The sequence below is a fragment of the Tachypleus tridentatus genome, chromosome 1 (genome assembly GCF_004210375.1).
Source record: "Tachypleus tridentatus isolate NWPU-2018 chromosome 1, ASM421037v1, whole genome shotgun sequence".
NCBI classification, from domain to species: Eukaryota; Metazoa; Arthropoda; class Merostomata; order Xiphosura; family Limulidae; genus Tachypleus; species Tachypleus tridentatus.
This window is the reverse complement of record NC_134825.1, coordinates 179054401-179074172: the sequence shown is the minus strand read 5'-3', so window position 1 is coordinate 179074172 and position 19772 is coordinate 179054401. Positions and strand designations below refer to the sequence as shown.

Here is a 19772-nt window from a genome sequence, read left to right as displayed (position 1 = left end):
TTGACTTCTACAAAACGTTGCCTGATACATTTGCTAATCTGAAAGAGAACGCACTTGTCCACACCACCTGTGAACAGGCTTTCTCGTATATGAAACTGAATAAAACAACACTCGCAATCAGCTGACTGATGATCATCTGGAAGCAATCTTGCGTCTTTCAACGTCAAGCTGAACATTTCTAAGTTCGTAGATGACATGCAGCACCATCCATCGCATTGACTTTGTGACAGTTGACGTATTGTAACATTTCTCAGAATAATGTGCAAACACTTTAATGTAATCGTCATTTGTGTGTTCTTAAATGTGATGTCCATCTTGTGTGAAACAACTGTGGGACGATTTTAATCTTCACTTTTTGTGGCCCCCAACGGTTACGAGAAGTCTTTTTGTGGCCCCTGACTCTAAAAGTTTGTGCACCACTGGTTTATACCATCGTCCCTGAGACATATGTCCAGCAACGGCCACTTGCGAACTCTCTCTTTCTTCATCTGAAGATGATCTTGGAAGGTCGAAATGTTTTTCTCTCCTTCTCAGTAAAAGTGTTAGTACCCATACCAGCCATTCAGATATACATTTTTATCTGAAGTAGGTTTCTCATCATCAAGATTTTGTTTACTTTAAATACTGAATCTGTAAAATATTGAAAACTTTATCTCTGTTCCCTTCTGTTGTATGAATCTATTTCTTCATCTTCAATATAGTTATACCATTAATCATCAACCTTGAAATTTGCTTTTTTTCAGAATGCATTCTTCGAAACGTGAATCCAAAGTATCTCCACTTTAAAGAACCAAACCAAAATGTTCAAAAGTTGTTAGATTATCAGATTTGTCTGAAGATACTATTGCTTTGATTTACATTGGGCTGAAGCTACACGAGAGCTATCAACGTTAGTCATCCGAAATTTAGCAGTGAAAGAATGGAGGTACCTAGTCATCACCATCCACTAACCACTCTTTCACAAACGAATAGTGAGATTGACCCTAACAATGTTCTCCCTCACCCCACACATATCATAAAGGGTGAGCATGTTTTATGGAGTTGGAACAAGAATTTCAAACAAAGCATCAACAGAACATAAATTTTACTGAAACAGTTCAAAGTGTTCTGTACTAACCTTAGAATGATTGATACCAGTGTTGATTACACCGATGTACTGAACAAGTGGAACTAATAGAACGAAGACAAATTGTGCAGTGTGAACATGTCCAAAATTTGAGGCTGAATTGACTGATTAACAGCATTCATTCCTTGTTTCATCCTGGCGATCAGATTGTTAACCTATGTAATTATAACATAAATAATCAGTGTAAATCAGTGATAGCTAAAGGTCTTCAGTTCTCTCTTCCACCACGTAAACTCTATGTACCTAACATAGTTTACACTTTCAAATCACAATACAGACACCTAAAGGACCTTCTTGTGAAAGACAAAATAACTCTTCATCGATTGAGTAACATTTTTTATGACGAAAATAAAGAACTCTGCCTTTTCTACTTCTTATGATTTTAGCTCTAATGTTCGTCCTTATCGTTTAAGCCCTGAAGGAATATTTTAAAAGAACTGTCGTTAAATAAAAATATTTATGTTACATCGTCCGACAATAACAATGTTATTCTTAACTAAAATAATTACTTGATCAAAATGGTCGTTATTCTTGACAACTCTACCACTTTTAAATTCCTTATCAAAGCCTATTCATTATCATCCAACGTGAGGAAACATTCCAAAGATATCTGATTGAACTTAGAAAGAAAAATATCGTGGACATTTGACTGATGATGATTACGATACGTACGACAAACCTTTGTTAATGAAAGAACAGAGTTTTAAAGTTCTGACCTCATAACAAGAACCAGACTTTCACTAGGACTAAATCTGCTTATATATTTATTGATGTAATTTGTAAATATAATTTTAAGGAAAGAAGTTACACAACTCTTAATTTATAAATAAACGATAACACACTTAATAGACCAAAAATAATGTTTGCTTCACACAATGAGAACAGTTTTCCACTGCATTAATTACTGTATAAAATAATATTTTTGTCTTAGAAAATTACACATTTTTCTAAAGTTTTCAGTACAACGCTATCTGAAACAGCCCAGTATATATTAACTCTAATTGCTGAGCCTCACAGGTTGCAGAGTAAAATGAATGTTAATAATTGTCTGACTTTTGTTTCTTATTTCAAGAATTTAATTGAGATTTTTAGAATCATCTTATGTGAATATACAATTAAAATATTCATACAAAACTTTATACCTACAAATTGTACTGGTCGAAATACCTATGAAATGTAAGGTGGGTAATTTTTTGCTATAAAATTTTGTTCTTTCTTCTCAAAGTTCGGCTTTTATTTTAATGTCTGGTCTCCATAGTTATTATATGCAAATATTCAGTAATTTTGTGGTTTAACTTTATTGTTGCCTTTCTTCACAGTTTGTATTCGTTTCAAGTGTAACTATACTCTTGAATCAGTTGTTGTAACAAAGTGACGTAAGCCAAAAAGAAGGAAATGATATATAAAAATAAAACTGATAAGTGAGGGGTAGCAATGGGAAAGGCCTGGCATGGCCAAGCGCGTAAGGCGTGCGACTCGTAATCCGAGGGTTGCGGGTTCGCGCCCGCGTCGCGCTAAAACATGCTCGCCCTCCCAGCCGTGGGGGCGTATAATGTGACGGTCAATCCCACTATTCGTTGGTAAAAGAGTAGCCCAAGAGTTGGCGGTGGGTGGTGATGACTAGCTGCCTTCCCTCTAGTCTTACACTGCTAAATTAGGGACGGCTAGCACAGATAGCCCTCGAGTAGCTTTGTGCGAAATTCCAAAAAACAAACAAACAAACTATTTTTATCCTTGCAATTTGATATTCATATGTCTATTATTCATATCTTTATAACTATCTGGCTTCAATATCTTTATTCTTCACCTCTTTTCTAACTATTAATTCTTTAGATCTCCATTTTGCATTATCTTAACGACTGTTTGACATCGTCTTGCTATTTGAACGTCACAAATCTATGCTTCATAATTTTATAACTATCTGACATACAACTTTTTAATTATTTGATATGCAGATCTCTATTCTTCCTCGTCTTCCTAACTATTTGACACTGAAATGTTTATTCTTGTCCTTTTATGTGTTTAATACCCAGATCTCTATTCTTTGTTATGTTACTCACAACTTCCCATCCACATCTCTATTGTTCTTCGTTTTGCTATATCAAATCAATATATCTATTATTCATATCTTTATAACTATCTGGATTCTATATTTTTATTCTTCAACTCTGTTTTAACTATTTGACACACAAATCTCTATTTTTGTCCTTCTTTCTATACAACACCCAAATCCCTATTATACATTGTATTAAAGACCACAGTACTGTATTTTTCATCGTATTGCTATTTGAACTTCATATGTCTATTCTTCATATTGTTATAACTATCTGATTTCCACATCATTATTCTAACTGTTTGACATCTACATCTTTATCCTTCATCGTCTCACTAACTATCTGGCAACCAAATATTTATTGTTCACCTCTTTTCTAACTATCAGATCTCCATTTTGCATTATCTTACCGACTGCTTGATATCCACGTCTCTATTTTTAATCGTCTTGCTAACTATTTGACACCCAAATCCCTATTATTCATTGTATTACCGACCACTTCTCACCAAGATCTATATTCTTCATCGTCTTGCTATTTGAACTTCATATATCCATTCTTTATAATTTTTATATATCTGACATCCATATCGTTATTCTTAGCCCCCCAGTGGCTCAGCGGTATGTCTGCGGACTTGCACGCTAAAATCCGGGTTTCGATACCCGTGGTGGGCAGAGCACAGATAGCCCATTGTGTAGCTTTGTGCTTACTGCAAAACAAACAAAAAAATCTATTTATTTCGGGCCTGGCATGGCCTAGCGCGTTAAGGTGTGCGCTTCGTAATCTGAGGGTCGCGGGTTCGCGCCCGAGTCGCGCCAAACATGCTCGCCCTCCCAGCCGTGGGGGCGTTATAATGTGACGGTCAATCCCACTATTCGTTGGTAAAGAGTAGCCCAAGAGTTGGCGGTGGGTGGTGATGACTAGCTGCCTTCCCTCTAGTCTTACACTACTAAATTAGGGACGGCTAGCACAGATAGCCCTCGAGTAGCTTTGTGCGAAATTCCAAAACACCAAACACATTATTCTTAACCAACTTAACAGTTCAGACTAAATCTTTTATTCTCAGGTCGGAAAGAAATGGTATAGTCAAGGCTTCTTGTTATAAACAAAACATGATCATGCTTGTATAAAAAATAACTCACAAACTGAATATTTAGTTCACTGTTTTATATTGATCCCGACAAGTTGGTAAGTTTCAATGTTTTGTATTGTTTATAAACAGGTTTGTTTAAATAACGTTATTGTTGTAAGGCCTCATTCAACCAAGTGCTAACAATGTTACTAACTCGGTACAGGATGTTTTAAAGTGAAACAAAAGGATGGCGTTAAATTTATCAGTAATCAAGTGCATTCTAAACTACGATTTTGTAACCTGCTCAACGCAATACCTTTAACTCAGTCAATAATAAAACAATAATATTGATTTTTTAAATAATAATACCAGTACCTGAATGGCGTTGACCATATTTAATCCTTGAAACATTTGAAAATGTGTCTGAATGTTTGTCGTTTTCAACACCAAAAAGTAATGATATTCTACATGATTACAAAGTTTCAACAAATCCGTTCGTTTTTGAATAAGATATAAAACAAAAGTAGTGCACAAAATCGGTCTCCATGGTAACAAATATGATTTTTTTCGTGAACTTGCTGTTATCTTTGACATCGGCCCTCCAAATATTAATCACTTCTGAGTTGGGTCATAGTCCAATTGTATACTAACTTTCGTTCAAATCTACCCAAATGTTTTCGAGAAATATTGCTGATAAACACACACACACACATGGATGCAAACATAACCCCAGTTTACCTTTGGTTTCGGTAATAATAATGATGTTGAAACTGCTTGAACAATAGCAGTATGATGTTTAAGCTCCATGTAACAAGAGCTAAATTGAGTAATTAATATAGTACCAAGTAGGTAAGGTTTAAAACTAAACCCATCGTAGCAAGGCACAACAAATAAATAAAATAAGATTCGTATTATTCTCAAATACTTACCTCAACCTATCAAGTAGTAAAGTTTGAGTGGGGCATCCTTACTGAAAACAGACTGCAATGTAGTAGGAGACATTCTATGAACATCCAGTTTTGCTCGTACATTTTGAGGAATAATGTAGTTTTACATAACCAGTCCTGTAAATAAAATAACTCAAGACTCAAAATGCTTACGAATTAGACATACTTTGAATAATGATGAAAATATTTTAGTAAGACACTAGAAATCAAAACGCATCCTTCAGAGTTGTGTTGTTCTTTGTGTATCTTAAGGTATTTTAAAATAATACTTTGAAGGCTTATATAAATGAATTAATGGCTGTATTTTCATTCCTTATATTAAATACCAGTGGGTAATAACAATTTTCTTTTAAATTCTACAAAGTTTAAAATATTCTTAAATTACTACTTACACCTATCACACAAATTTGATAAGTGGTAAAACATCTTCAACTTGGAAGGTATACGTAAGTGATTAAATTATTATAAATTACACAAAGTCATTGTATTTAATTTACACAAGAGCAGTTAAACCACTTAAATGAACTAGACGTAAGGTATTAATTAAACTACTGAATAACTTGCACATAATGTGAAATGTAACTTTAAAAAGTACATCAAGAGGTACACACAAGCTAATAGTTATTAATAATACATACAATAGCTTTGTTGTACAAATTACATTAATATTGACTTAAGATCAAAGCAAGCTACCTACTTAGAGTGATTCTAAAAAACAACAACAAATAAACCTTTTAATAAGTATAGATAATTAAATGTCTTTTTTTAACTTTTTTTTTTATAAAAAGTATTATTTTCGGCCTTAATCTCAATAACATCTCAAGAGGCTAGACCAGCCTAGGAGATTCAGGTTAGTCCTAAATACGTATATTAAGTTGATAATGCGAAACAAAATCTATAACTAAAATTTACTAATAAATAAATATTTAAAAGTAATATAATTAGATACTATAGCTAATATTATTAACGAAACTACCAGTACAGAGACAAAAGAGGGTACGTTATCTATGTAACACGAAACGAACCAACTGTTGTCTCTAAGCGCTCTCCGTTTCACCAAACTTTTACCACACGTTTAAAATATATTAATGAAATCTCATATAATCCTAAACTCCACGAAGGTGCAGTTCATAAAAACTTCAAATACAGTACATAATTTACATGACCAGAATTATTGTTACGTAATATTTGAATTTACATGGCCAACATTACCATTAATAACGCTTAAATGTTACGTTAGGTGTCATATTTACTTAAACTACACTCTTGTACACGTGTAGTGCAGTAGTTCAGAAACCACCGACTGGTTCTATTTAACTCGCGTACGCAGAAGAATCAGGGTTAGGGTAGTAGTATTATCAAATAAATCTGTGGAACAAAGTAAAGATTAGAAGCATAACTTTACTGATAAAAGATGTGTCGTTAACAGCAATTAAGATTTAGAGAGATAACAGAGATGTTCGCGCCCGCGTCGCGCTAAACATGCTCACCCTCCCAGCCGTGGGGTGTATAATGTGACGGTCAATCCCACTATTCGTTGCTAAAAGAGTAGCCCAAGAGTTGGCGGTGGGTGGTGATGACTAGCTGCCTTCTCTTTAGTCTTACACTGCTAAATTAGGGACGGCTAGCACAGATAGCCCTCGAGTGGCTTTGTGCGAAATTCCAAAACAAACAAACAAATTATTCAATAAACAGCAGCACATAATGTATAACAAATGATTGTTTGTATTAGCACAATCAAGTAGCTGCCGTAAGAAGAATCTTTTTTGTCATAAAATGTTCACTTTTTCTAAATCTTTCAGTGCCATACTATCAAAAACAGCCCCATGTTTGCTTACCCTAATTACTAAGCCTCTCACAGGTTGTAGAGTAACATGAATGTTCCCTACATATTGTTTAAGTTTTGTTTTTCATTTCAAGAATTTAATTCAGATTTATATAATAATCTCATGTGAATATACATTTAAAATATTTATACAAAACTTTATACCTGCAAATTGTACTGGCCAAAATACCTACGAAATGTAATGTTAGAAACTTTCGACTACAAAATTTTACTTTTTCTTCGCACAGTTCGGTTCCAACTTTAACATCTTGTCTCCTTAGTTACTATATGCAAATATTCAATAATATTATAGCTCCATTTTATTGTTGTCTTTAACAGTCTGTATTGGTTAAAAGCGTAACAATACTCGTCAATAAATTGTTGTAAATACGTGACGTAACCTAAAGAGAACATGTATGTTTTTTTATAGCAAAGCCGCACCAAACTGTCTGCTGAGTCCACAGGGGAGAATCGAACGCGTGATTTTAGTGTTGTAGATCCGTAAACTTACCGCTGTACCGAACAAAAAGGAAAATTAATACAAAAATATAAAACAGATAAGTGAGAGATAGCAGTGGGAAAAATCAGATGTTCAAAGTTGAGTTATAAAAAAAGACAATTTCTCCTTTAAAGGTAGTTAACAAATTATACCTAGGTTATAAATAAAGGGTTGTTCTAGAGTAGGTGTGTCAAAAGAGTTTTAGTTTACTATGTTTGATGTTCCATGTTTGTATAGAAAGTGTTCTGTTAAGAACCACTCAACAATAACATTCCATTACGTCACATTTTAGCTTATCAGATTTGTCTAAAGACACTGTTGGTTTGTTTAAAGTTGGCTAAATGCTACACGAGGGCTATCTGCTATCGCCGTCGATAATTTAGCAGTGAAAGAAAAGAGGAAAGGTACCAAGTGATCACTACTCACGAAACACTGTTTTACAAGGAAATAATTGGGATTGACCGCTACAGCATACCGCCCAGTCACGAGTCATAGCCCATTGTATAGCTTTGTGCTTAATTCAAAACAACAACATTCTACCTAAAATTGTTATTTTAACTAAAATGACTACCTGATCAAAATATTGCTTGTTGTTGTAAACTCAACCACATTATCAATGCCCCTTAATTGAGTATCACCCAACGTGAGAAAATGTTCCATACACAGCTGAGAAATTGAAATGTCGTAAACATTTTAGTAATGATAATACGACACCAGGTGAACCATCACAGTGTATTAAGTTGTTGTTAGTAATGATAATACGACACCAGGTGAACCATCACAGAATATTAAGTTGTTGTGGGTTATATAATTATAATTATCAAACTTTACTAAAATCACGAACAAAAGCAAAGTTAATTAATAATACAACAACATAGTATAGGCTGTATATTAACAACTGTAGCATGTTACAATGTTGAATAAAAATATTTTTGGTAAATTCAATATATAGAATTACGTCATATTTTTTAATCTTACTATAAGATGATGTTTATATCTGTATCTATCTACAGAAACAATAAATACATCATAGCATATCTATAAAATGTCACCACAAATCAAAATCTATTTAAAAATTCCCACATTTGGTATTCTATATTCATACAATTATAACATTAAATACGATACTTATAACATTCCTTTGTTTAAGATCGATAGAATGTTAAGTACCCTCCTTGTGACAAGAACCCAGCTTTCACTTGGGACTAAACCTGAAAGTTTGATTGTATCTTTATTGATGTAACTTATAGTTATAAGAAATGGTGTGTGCTTTCTTACAGTGAAGCCAAAGGGAATCCAACCCCTAATTTAAGCGTTGTAAATCCGGAGACATACCACTGCACTAGCGGGGTGCTTTAAGACACGCAGTTTAAAAAAATAAAACAAACTTGTTTTTATCAATAAACAGTAACAAGTTTAACAGACAGAAAATGACCGTTTCTATCAACAGACTCCCAACAATTTCATTATTGTCTTTCTCAGTTTGTATTGAGCAATACTTGTCAATCAATTGTTGTATATATATGACGTAAGGAAAATGAAGACAGAAATATAAAACAGACAAGTGAGGGATAGCAGTTGGAAAAGACAGAAGATGTTCAAAGTTGAGTTTTAAAAAACAATTTCTCCTTTAAACTTTTTCAACAAATTGTAGCTAGAGCATGAATAAAGGGTCGCCCTTCGCGATTAAGTGTATAACCGTTTGTTGGTGTATATCTCAGAGGAAAAAGTTTGAGATGTGACAAGTCATACATGTCGTCTGTAGATTTATATATATGTGTGTTTATACATATATATATATGTATTATCCAGTCGTAATATGTAAAAAATAAAAATAGAAAGAACCACATCCAAGAGTACCATTGTTATTCTTACCCGAAATGACTACTTAACCAAAAAGTGGTTATTCTTGACCACTTTACCAAATTTAATATCCTTATCAATGATCCTTAAATTATTACTTAAGGAAACATTACAAAGATGACCAGATGATTAAGGCGCTTGATTCGTAATCTGAGGGTCACAGGTACGAATCCCATCACACCAACCATGCTCGTCCTTACTCCCGTGGGTTCGTGATAATGTTACGGTCAATCCTATTATTTGTTGGAAAAAGAGTAACCGAAGAATTGGTAGTGGGTGGTGATGACTGGTTGCTTTCTATTTCGTCTAACACTGCTAAATTGAGGACGGCTATCGCATATAACCTTCATGTATCTTTGTGTGAAATTTCAAAATCAACAAAAATGCTTGAGAAAACTTAATAACAAAAGTGTTGTAGACATTTGTCTGATGATGAGAAGACACCGTGTAAACCATCACAGTATATTAAGTTGTTAGCGTAATTGTTGTAAAAATAATTACCATAAATTTACTAAAATCACGAAGTAAAAGCAAAGTTAATTAATAATACAACAACATAGTATCGGCTATGTATTACCAATTGGAGCATTATATAGTGTTGAAGATATATATGTTTGGTAAGTCCAATATTAAGAATTAATAACGTCGCATTTTCTAATCTTACTATAATATGGCATGTATATCTGTATCTATCAGTGTATGTGACCGAAACAATAAATAAGTTATGGCATATCTATCAAATAGCACCACAAACAAAAATCTATTTAAAATTTCCACTTTTGGTATTCTAGATTTAGACAATTACAAAAATAAGTACGATACGTATAAAATTCCTTTGTTTGTCACAGATATAATTTTAAGTATTCTTCTTGTAACAAGAACCTGGACTGAACCTGAAGGTTTGATTATATTTTAATGATGTAATTTATAAGTATAGTTTTAAGAAAAGAAAAACTGGTGGGTTTTCTTTAACAAAGTGTAGCACATTTAAGAGATACAAAATGACTGTTTGAATCAGCACAACCTGAACACTTTTCCCCTGCAGTATTTGCTGTAAGCTGAATCTTTTTTTTCGGAAAATTTTTACTTTTTCAAAGTTTTCCAGTACGACGTGATGTAAAACAGCCCAGTAATCGCTAACCTTCTCATAGGTTGTAGAGTACAGTAAATGTTACCAGTTGTCTAACTTTTGTTTCTCATTTCAAGAATTTAATTCACGTTTAAAATATTTATGCAAAACATTATACCTACAAACTGTAATGGCCGAAGAACACGGGGAATACGAGGTGAGCAGCCTTTGACCATGAAGATTTTGTTCTTTCTTCGCACAGTTCGGTTTATATTTTAATATTTCGTCTCCATAGTTACTACATACAGATATTTAATAGTATCGTGGTTCAACTTTATTGTTTTATCTCACAATTTATATTGGTTAGAAGTGAAACAATACTGCTCAATCAATTGTTAAATTACGTAATGAAAGAAAGGGAAAATGAAAAGAGAAATATAAAACTGAAAAGTGAATATTTTAAAAGTAGAGTTATACAAAAGACAGTTTCTCTTAAACTTAGTTCACAATTTGTACCTAGAGTGTAAATAAAAGGGTCGTTCTTCACGATCACGAATGTAACGATATGTTGGTAAATCACAGAGAAACAAGTTTGAGATGTTTCTCGTCTGTAGATTTATTCTGCATATACAAGTTTAAACGTATATATATGTTTGTATTACATGAAATATAAAAATAAAGAGAACCACGATTGTTTTCTGATTAGTTTGTTTTAGCAGCATCTATTTCTGTGTTTTAAAGTTGAAAGGATACACAATTTTCTAGTTGTGATAAAACAAACTGTAATATTGTGTGATACTTTACAATAAGTAAGTGTTAAAGTAAAAGTAATAATATCAAATATATTGTTATTGTGTGTTGTTTTTATGTTTTTGAACATCGGTTTAATTACATGTACCGTCCATTGTATCTGTTTATTTTTGTATTTATTTCGTTAACGGGTATAGCTTCCATTGTATTTATCTTTTTTAAGATCTTTGGTTTACTGTAAGATAGAAACTTTAAATTGTTTTATGCTTTATGTTTCGTTTCAGTATATTAAATGTTCTGCTCGGGTGGTTTTGTGTTGTCCATACGTATATAATGAACTGATGTGTTCTGAGATGTGAAAAGGTCTTCATACGTACACAGACACACATAAACTGGGTTTCATGTATTTAGTTACGTGTTATTGGGGAAAAAACAAACACATTTTTTTAAATCCATGATGACGAGAAAACAACTTGTAAAGAAAAGTACATATTTTAAAACGGCTGGTATTGGTTGAGAAATTTATTTATGTAGAGGAGCGAACAACTTTTCGACCTTTTTCGGTCATCGTCAGGTTCACAAAGAAAAAAGAAGTAACTGACCAATAGCTGACCACATGTTTGAAGGGGGTTGTGTAAATATAATCAAACATCTAAGCATGCCCTCTACAGAAATAGATGCTACTAAAAACAAACTAATAAAAATTTTGTGGTTCTCTTTATATTTATAATCAAACATCTAAGCACGTTCTTTACATTCCTACACTCAATTACACAACACTTGTAGCACTTGTAAGTACTTAGGGTGCTCAACTAGCAACCTATGGGTCACGTGCTGTAGTGTGAGTTTTAATATCTAAGTGTAACATTAAATACTACATACATGTCATTAGTCAGTCTTTGAAAGTGAATTAACCTATTAACGACTCAATGTATTCCAAATTAAAACGGGCCCGGCATAGCCAGGTGCATAAGGGTAATCTGAGGATCGCGAGTTCGGATCCCCGTCACACCAAACATGCCCGCCCTTTCAGTCGTGAGGGCATTATAATGTTTCAGTCAATCCCACTATTCTTTGGAAAAAGAGTAGCCAAAGAGTTGGTGGTGGGTGGTGATGACTAGCTGCCTTCCCTCTAGTCAACGCTGCTAAATTAGGGACGGGTAGCGCAGATAGTCCTCGAGTAGCTTTGTGCGAAATTCAAAACAAAAAAACCAAGTCAAACACACGTGCGCGAATGTCATTAAATTATGTCTTTCATGATATAAAACACTTCATTACACAAACAGTCTCTGACACTGACATTAAGTACCAAATAAATCTCTTTAGTTATTCTTTGGAACAGCTTGAACTTATTAATGACTCGTTTTGGTACAAATCAAAACACACATTTAGAGGGGATTACCTTTAACAGCGCTCTGAAGATCATGGTGTGGAAGTGTTTATGATTGTTTAATCTTTCCAAGGATTAACATGTTGCTGGTGGTCCTTCTGTTGATTGACAACGTGAACTATTTCAAATGATGTGCTTCTGTGTCATCAGTGTAAGTTATAAACAACATAAAAACGTTAGTTTTACACTTCTGCATAATTTATCATTGAAAGAAACTAAACAAAATAAAGTAAAACAAAAATATAATCTATAATACGGTGACATTATGTTGAGTTATCTACATTCTATTTGAGAACGGCTTTTATTGATAAGGAGAGAACAACGTTTCGACCTTCCTAGGTCATCTTCAGGTTAAGAAAGAGAGTTTGCAAGTGACCGTTGCTGGACACAAGTCTTCAGGACGACAGTTTCAACACGTGTGACAGTTATTAATTAGTATAGATATAAAGATGTTCCTTTATATTGGTTTAATTTTGGTTTTAGTTTCTGTAAAAGTAGGGCATCTTTCATTTTACGTTTGTTTATATTTGTTTCCATACTTAGTATCTGGGTGTTTTCTTTGGTAATGTTGTGTTTATTTGATTTGCAGTGTTCAAAGACGTGTGAAGGCGTTTTTGTTGTTGTTGTGCTTTGAATCTAGTTTTCATTTTCCCGCTTGTTTCTCTAATATAGAAGTCAAGGCAATTATTGCATTGTATTTTATTGTTGTGTTTGTCAATGCAGTTTTTACTCATAACAGACTTTAGTTTTGTACCTGGTTTTTGAATAAATTTGGTGTTTACTGGAATGTTGTGTTTTGTTATAAGGTTTTTCCAAATGTTGATTTTTTTTTTTTTGCTGATGTCGGGAACATGTGGCATTCAGCAGCATGAGGTTTTGTTGTTTATTGTTGTTTGTTTTGGTGTGTGCGTATAATTTTTTCCACGTTTTTTTTAGGAAATTTGTCGATAAAACGTTGTTTTATTTTGTTGATTTCATAGTTAATTTTATCAGGTGAACTTTTTAGTTTTGTGGTTGTGTTTATTTGGTTTCTTAATACGTTGTTTTTGTTTTGTTTCATGTGCCGAGTCCCAGGGAATGTATAATCCAGTATGGGTGATTTTTTTTGTGGATTTCTGGTTTAAATTTCATTTCAGTTCTAGTGATCTTGAGGTTAAAAAATGTTATTTGGAGAGTTTTTTTCTGTTCACAAGTGAACATATTGTAGGGTGAATAGAGTTAACGTAATTGAAAACTAAGTGTGTATTTTGTGCATGTGAATTCAGCATTTGTATCATCAACGCACCAGTACATTGGTGGGTGGAAGGCTGAATTTACCGCTTAAGATTCAGTCGGTGTTATAAAAATGTTGGCTAGAACTGTTGACATGGGATTCCCCATACTTAGGCCATTTATTTGTTGGTAGTTTTGGTTATTGAACATAAAGTTAATGTTGGTGGTAGTGAATTCTATAGGGGGTTGCTAATTGGTTGCTGGAGATATGTATCAATCCCGTACCCATTTATACTGTCGTCCCTAAGACATTTGTACGGCAACGGAGAGTTGAAAACTCTTTTTACTAACCAGAAGATGACCTAAGAAGGTCCAAACGATATTCTCTGCTTATCAAAAGTGTTAATACCCATAACTGTCGTCCCGAGATACATTTTTATTTCAATTGAGTTTCTTGTCATCAGGAGTTATGTATATTTTCACTTATCTTTCGGATTTGAACGTGATAAGAGTTATAAAGCTACTTTTATTCTTTTTTATTATTTTGTTTTATTTCCATGATGTTTTTATTTGACACTAGTTCCATCTATCCGTGAACCTTCATCACTAGATCAAGATTTCCAGTGAGTGAAATTAATGTTTGATAATCTTGTATACATGTTACTAACACTCCTGAAAATATCAAAATAATACATATACATTAATCGTAAGATCTTTGTAGTGATGTTTTAGTACGTCTATCTACCCGACTAAAAGTTATCTATGAATATCTAATTTGCTTTCTTTTGTTTGGGGAGGCACAATGTCAAAGGTGAGCCATTAGTGGACCTACTCCTTACGCAGTTAGTTATTTCGAGATTCTTAACCATCAAAAGGCATCGTTAGATATTGTAGATTCATTTATAGCCTCAACTGCAAGAACAATAGAAATCTATATATCAGTCGAACCTATTAAAACAAACAATTTTTTTTAACACCCCCCCCCCTGTTCGACAGTCTAGACTATATGCAAGTTTAACAGTTGTAAACATACTCGCATCATATATAGAACACCTATATATAATTTAAAAACATGTTTAACTGACGCAGTTAAGTCTCTGAGAGTACCATATTAAAAATATTTTATTCTAAGAGTAATCTAAGAATTCCAAATTAATACCTGATCTTCACATTATCGTTTCGTTTTGCTTTTGTAATTTCGCCAGAGTGAAAAAGTGATTAACATGTCGTCCTCTTCAAGAAATTACTACTGAAACAATACGTAACAAACGAGTTTTCTTTAATCTTCCACTTAAACTTTCAGAAAAAATAGTAACAGATGATTAAACTAACAGACATTACTATCCGGATGTTTAATTAAAAAAAAAATTAAGTCTTATCATGACAATAAATTTAGAGTTAACATATTTGCATCTTCACGATAATTCTTCAGCGTTATTTCCGTTTTTCTTTAAATAAGAATATACAATTATTGGATCGCACTATTTCACTAGTGTTATCTTAAAATTTGCCATTCATCGTTGCCGATACACCGCCTCTAATCGTTCTTTTAATATCCAGAGTCTCAAACTCAAACTAACGTGGCAGGGGTTTAGTTCAGAGAAAGAGAGAAATCAGAAGAGTTCTCTCTCCAACTGGGGTGTTCAAGAACGTTGTGGTTCCTCTTCGTCCCCTTTCGCGAGTTATTAGGAATTTTGTTTTTTTAAATTCTTTTTTTGGGTGGAGGCAAAGGCAGCACCGGAAAGAATGGCCGGGACCCGTCCCGACAGGAAGAAGTCAAGTAAATATGAACATGGATACAATTCAATTCAAACGACCCAACTCAGAGTCTGGCAATAAAGTTCCCTGGGCTGGGATCTAGAAATCCAATGCCTTCGTATTTGCTGTGGTGGGAAACGGGAGTGCCCCGAGAAAACCCACTTTCACAGAACAGGCGCCGAAAGTTTTGCCTGTCGTGTGCCCGATATATCCAGAGTTCTACTCTACCTACCACTCAGCATACATTCTCGCTCCCTTTCAAGTTGCTAACTACGTAACGAGTCACGAAAAACGCCTTAAATAACACTCATGGGCCTTTTCACTGTATTCTAGAGCAACAAATAGAAAACATAGCTCTCATATTCTGACGCAAAGTTTCAACTTCTACATCTTTATTAAGCACCAAACGTATTTAAGAGTTATTAACATTTGTTTTTATAAAAGGTTCAAGGAAAATTGTGTAACATGCTTGATGAAAAGTCAAAAGAACATTCTAGAAATTCTGCGGAAGTGCACAACCATATAACAGCTATTACCTAACCTTTGTATTGCGAAATAATATCCCGTAGCGTCATCTATTATCTCAAACAAGAACAAAAAGAAAAATCCTGTTGCATTACAGCGCCATCTATCATCAAGAATATTATTTATAAAAATATAAAAAGGAAAATCCTGAAGTATTAACTAAATTTAAGTTTACCCGATATACAAGCCCAAACTATTTAAAAGTTGTCTTTTAAACAATTTAGAGTTATAATCAAATATATCAAAATCTAGTTGATTGTAAACTTGTTTAGACCTTGTCCTACGTATTCAAAATTACGAACAAAGCTCTTTCAAATATTTGATTAATTTAAAAATTATTAACCAAAACTCAATCAACGAGAAAATGAACATACTTTTTTAAATTTAAGTTTACTCGATAAAATAGGCAAAATAAAGCAATGTTACTTTTATGTTTATTTCGGAAATTATGACAAAAATCACACAAAGTTCACACTTCTACGTTAGAAGTGCTTGTAATAATTCACCATATGATTATACAAACAAATCCACAACTCGCAATGATTTCAAAATATATTCTTTTTCAGTACAAGTACATTTAGTATTTCTTTCCCTCCGTACATTTTGTTTTACATATTAAACCACGTATTGTTCTTCTTGAGGACAAAAAACTCACTCGAAACAAAAGTGCATCTCGGAATGGTTAACTTGAAAATGTTTTTGGAAAATTGAAACGTTGTTCTCTGCTTTATTAATAAAAATGTTAAAACGCATAGCAGCCATGTTTTGTTTGTTTTATAATCTGTAATGATATATCCTTACCTGCAAAAACATGTTAGCATACATCGTAACATTGAAAGTGAATAAAACAGGTTAGCAATTAGCTTCACTTTGTTTAGTGTAATTATTTATTTTTTAAAATAAATTCAAGCAATGACATGAAAAATAAAATTATTTCCTTATTTTGTACAACTTATTATTTACGAGTTCGTAAAGATAATATATATTTTAAAACTGCACCACAACTTTAATTATATCATGGTATACCTTCAATTTGTTTATTAGTTCTTTTTTAACATAAATTTGGTTTTATACCTGACTCATGCTTGTAATCAAGTTAAATTTCTCAATTTACACAAATGCATGTTGTTACGCAATGATTAAGATGACGCAGCATGCAGTCTCCTGTCCCTGTTACTAAATATTACGTAGGGTGAGTCACATTCTGTCAACACAAAATGATAAACTAAACTGTTTGTTTGTTTTGGAATTTCGCACAAAGCTACTCGAGGGCTATCTGTGCTCGCCGTCCCTAATTTAGGAGTGTAAGACTAGAGGGAAGGCAGCTAGTCATCACAACCCACCGCCAACTCTTGGGCTACTCTTTTACCAACGAACAGTGGGATTGACCGTCACATTATACACCCCCACGACTGGGAGGGCGAGCATGTTTAGCGCAACCTAAAGCAACCTTTAAAGCAAAACAAAAACAAATGTTCAAAAATGATTCATTGGTAAAAGAATTGTTTCGGAATCAATAAACATGTGTTTAATATTATTTTTAACGTACCACTTCGAGATTAATAAAAGTATAACGGTAACCCCATCTATGTTTTATTATTTAAATTAGAGGTAATGTGACTGTTGTAAGACCACGATGAGAATCAGTGGAACTACGGTTGATTATATTATTTATGCCAGTATAATTGGTGTGAGACGATTTGGGTGTCAGAATGACAGTTGATGAACGATTATATTCGTCAGTGTGACTGATTTGACTATTTTTATGGGTGAGAGTGGCTAGTGTGAGACCGTTATGAATGTCAACATTACTGAGACTGTTATAGATGTCACTGTGACTGGCTTGAGTCTATATGTAGGTGTCAGAGTAACGTGTATGAGATTATTATAAAGGTTATGCACGTGACTTCATGCACCTGGTCGGCTTTGTTTATTCCGCTATATTGGACCTAATAACAAAATAATAAAAAAAACAGAAACCCTATTTTCAGTTAAATACTTAGAAATTAATGGTGAAATAATACTAGTTGGTTAAAAAATACAGGGTTGACCTTTGGTTATCTTTGTTGGTGTCTCCATGCAGAATAATGTGGCTGCTGCACGTGAGTAACACCATCATATTCCTGTTATGCACGTGCTACTTACAGTCAAGTCCTGACCCTCTAGTTGAACTACAACCCATACAAACGACTGTAGGACAGTGGTTGTGACTGACGTAGTTACAAACATATTCGTAACGTATTAAAATGTTTTCTTTCGGAGAATGAAATTATCATGAATATTGGGCTATCTCCTGCGTCTACCGACAGAATCGAACCACTGATTTTAGAGATGTACATCTGAATATGCACCACTGTTTTATCGGAGTACATCACGAATATTAATATTATAATCACAAATGCTTCAAAAACAGACATTTTGTGATACAGACCCAACCAAGCCCAACTAAAACAATACTCTATCCCAACCATAAGTTATGATTACATATATAGAGTAGCATGTGAAATACACCCTTAATATATAAACTTTTGTTCATATGTGAACTACTGGTAAGTTAATCACCGTGTTGGTCCTAATGTTTTTACTATTTTATTGTCAAACAGGATTAGTAGTTCACCAATATGAAGATAGAACTTTTGTAAGTTTTGAGTCATTTTTACAAATTAATTACACATATATCATCAACACATTATATTATCTCAGAAACTGTAAGTATATTTAGCAGCCTGAAGGTGGTGCTTGTTTTACGCGAAATGTGAATATTTGATCAAATCACACATTAAAAAACTTTACTAGTATATGGTCTGTAAATTAAAAATGTACATGTAGCGTATCGTTAGAATACAAGCGTTGTGTAGATAAACAATTAGATCTAGATTCCATGTCTAACGTCCCGGTATAGCCAGGTGGTTAGGGTACTCGACCTGTAATCTGAAGAAAACGGCTCGAATCCCTGTCACAACAAGCATGCTCGCGTTTTCAGTCGAGGTGGCGTTATAAAATGTGTGAATCCCAGTACTAGTTGATAAAATAGTAGCCCAAGAGTTGGCGGTAGGTGATGATGACCAGCTGCCTTCCTCGTTTCTTAAACTACTCAATTAGGGACGGCTAGCTAAGATAGTCTTTGTGTAGCTTTGCGAGAAATTTCAAAAGCAAACAATATAGGTCTAACACAAAAAAATGTGGTAAACGTTATCGAACAACCTGACAAACAAGCTGATTCTCTTTAGGTAAAGAAAGATATCACCCATCACCACACATGAAATACTGCTAAGTAAGTACAGGTGATTATATAGAACACATCTGGGTCCAGTTTAACAATTTTTATACCAGTTCTTTACTTTCGACTACATTACCAAAATGAACGAGTCTGACACTGTACACCTAGCCTATTAGAAAACATCTAGGTATTCTGTGTCTGGAATGTCCATATCTGTGTCTCTGTGAACGGCAGCTAAGTCTGTGGTTATTGTTGCAAGGTTGAAATAGGAGTTCGTCATAGACATTCCAAATTACTAACATTTTACCTTATGTAAATCATCAGTCAAAACTGTAAACACAAAGTTTTCCTGTATACAATAAACGTTACAGAAACTCGTCATATTCACACACAAAATGCCAGATAGTAAAACTAGCTCCGCTTTCAGTTACCTCTACATGTGTCACTGTGACTTCTGAGACATCA

General features: G+C 33.7%; 1 long non-coding RNA gene across 1 annotated transcript; it reads right to left on the bottom strand.

Annotated features, from left to right (window-relative positions):
* Positions 1 to 1119: 1119 nt before the first annotated feature.
* Positions 1120 to 15848, bottom strand: LOC143231581 (uncharacterized). The gene is made up of 4 exons (XR_013016996.1): positions 14964 to 15848; positions 12605 to 12730; positions 5179 to 5313; positions 1120 to 1281 (listed from the first exon to the last, which is right to left on the bottom strand). It is a non-coding gene; the product is annotated as an uncharacterized LOC143231581 (long non-coding RNA).
* Between the last annotated feature and the right edge of the window lie 3924 nt (positions 15849 to 19772).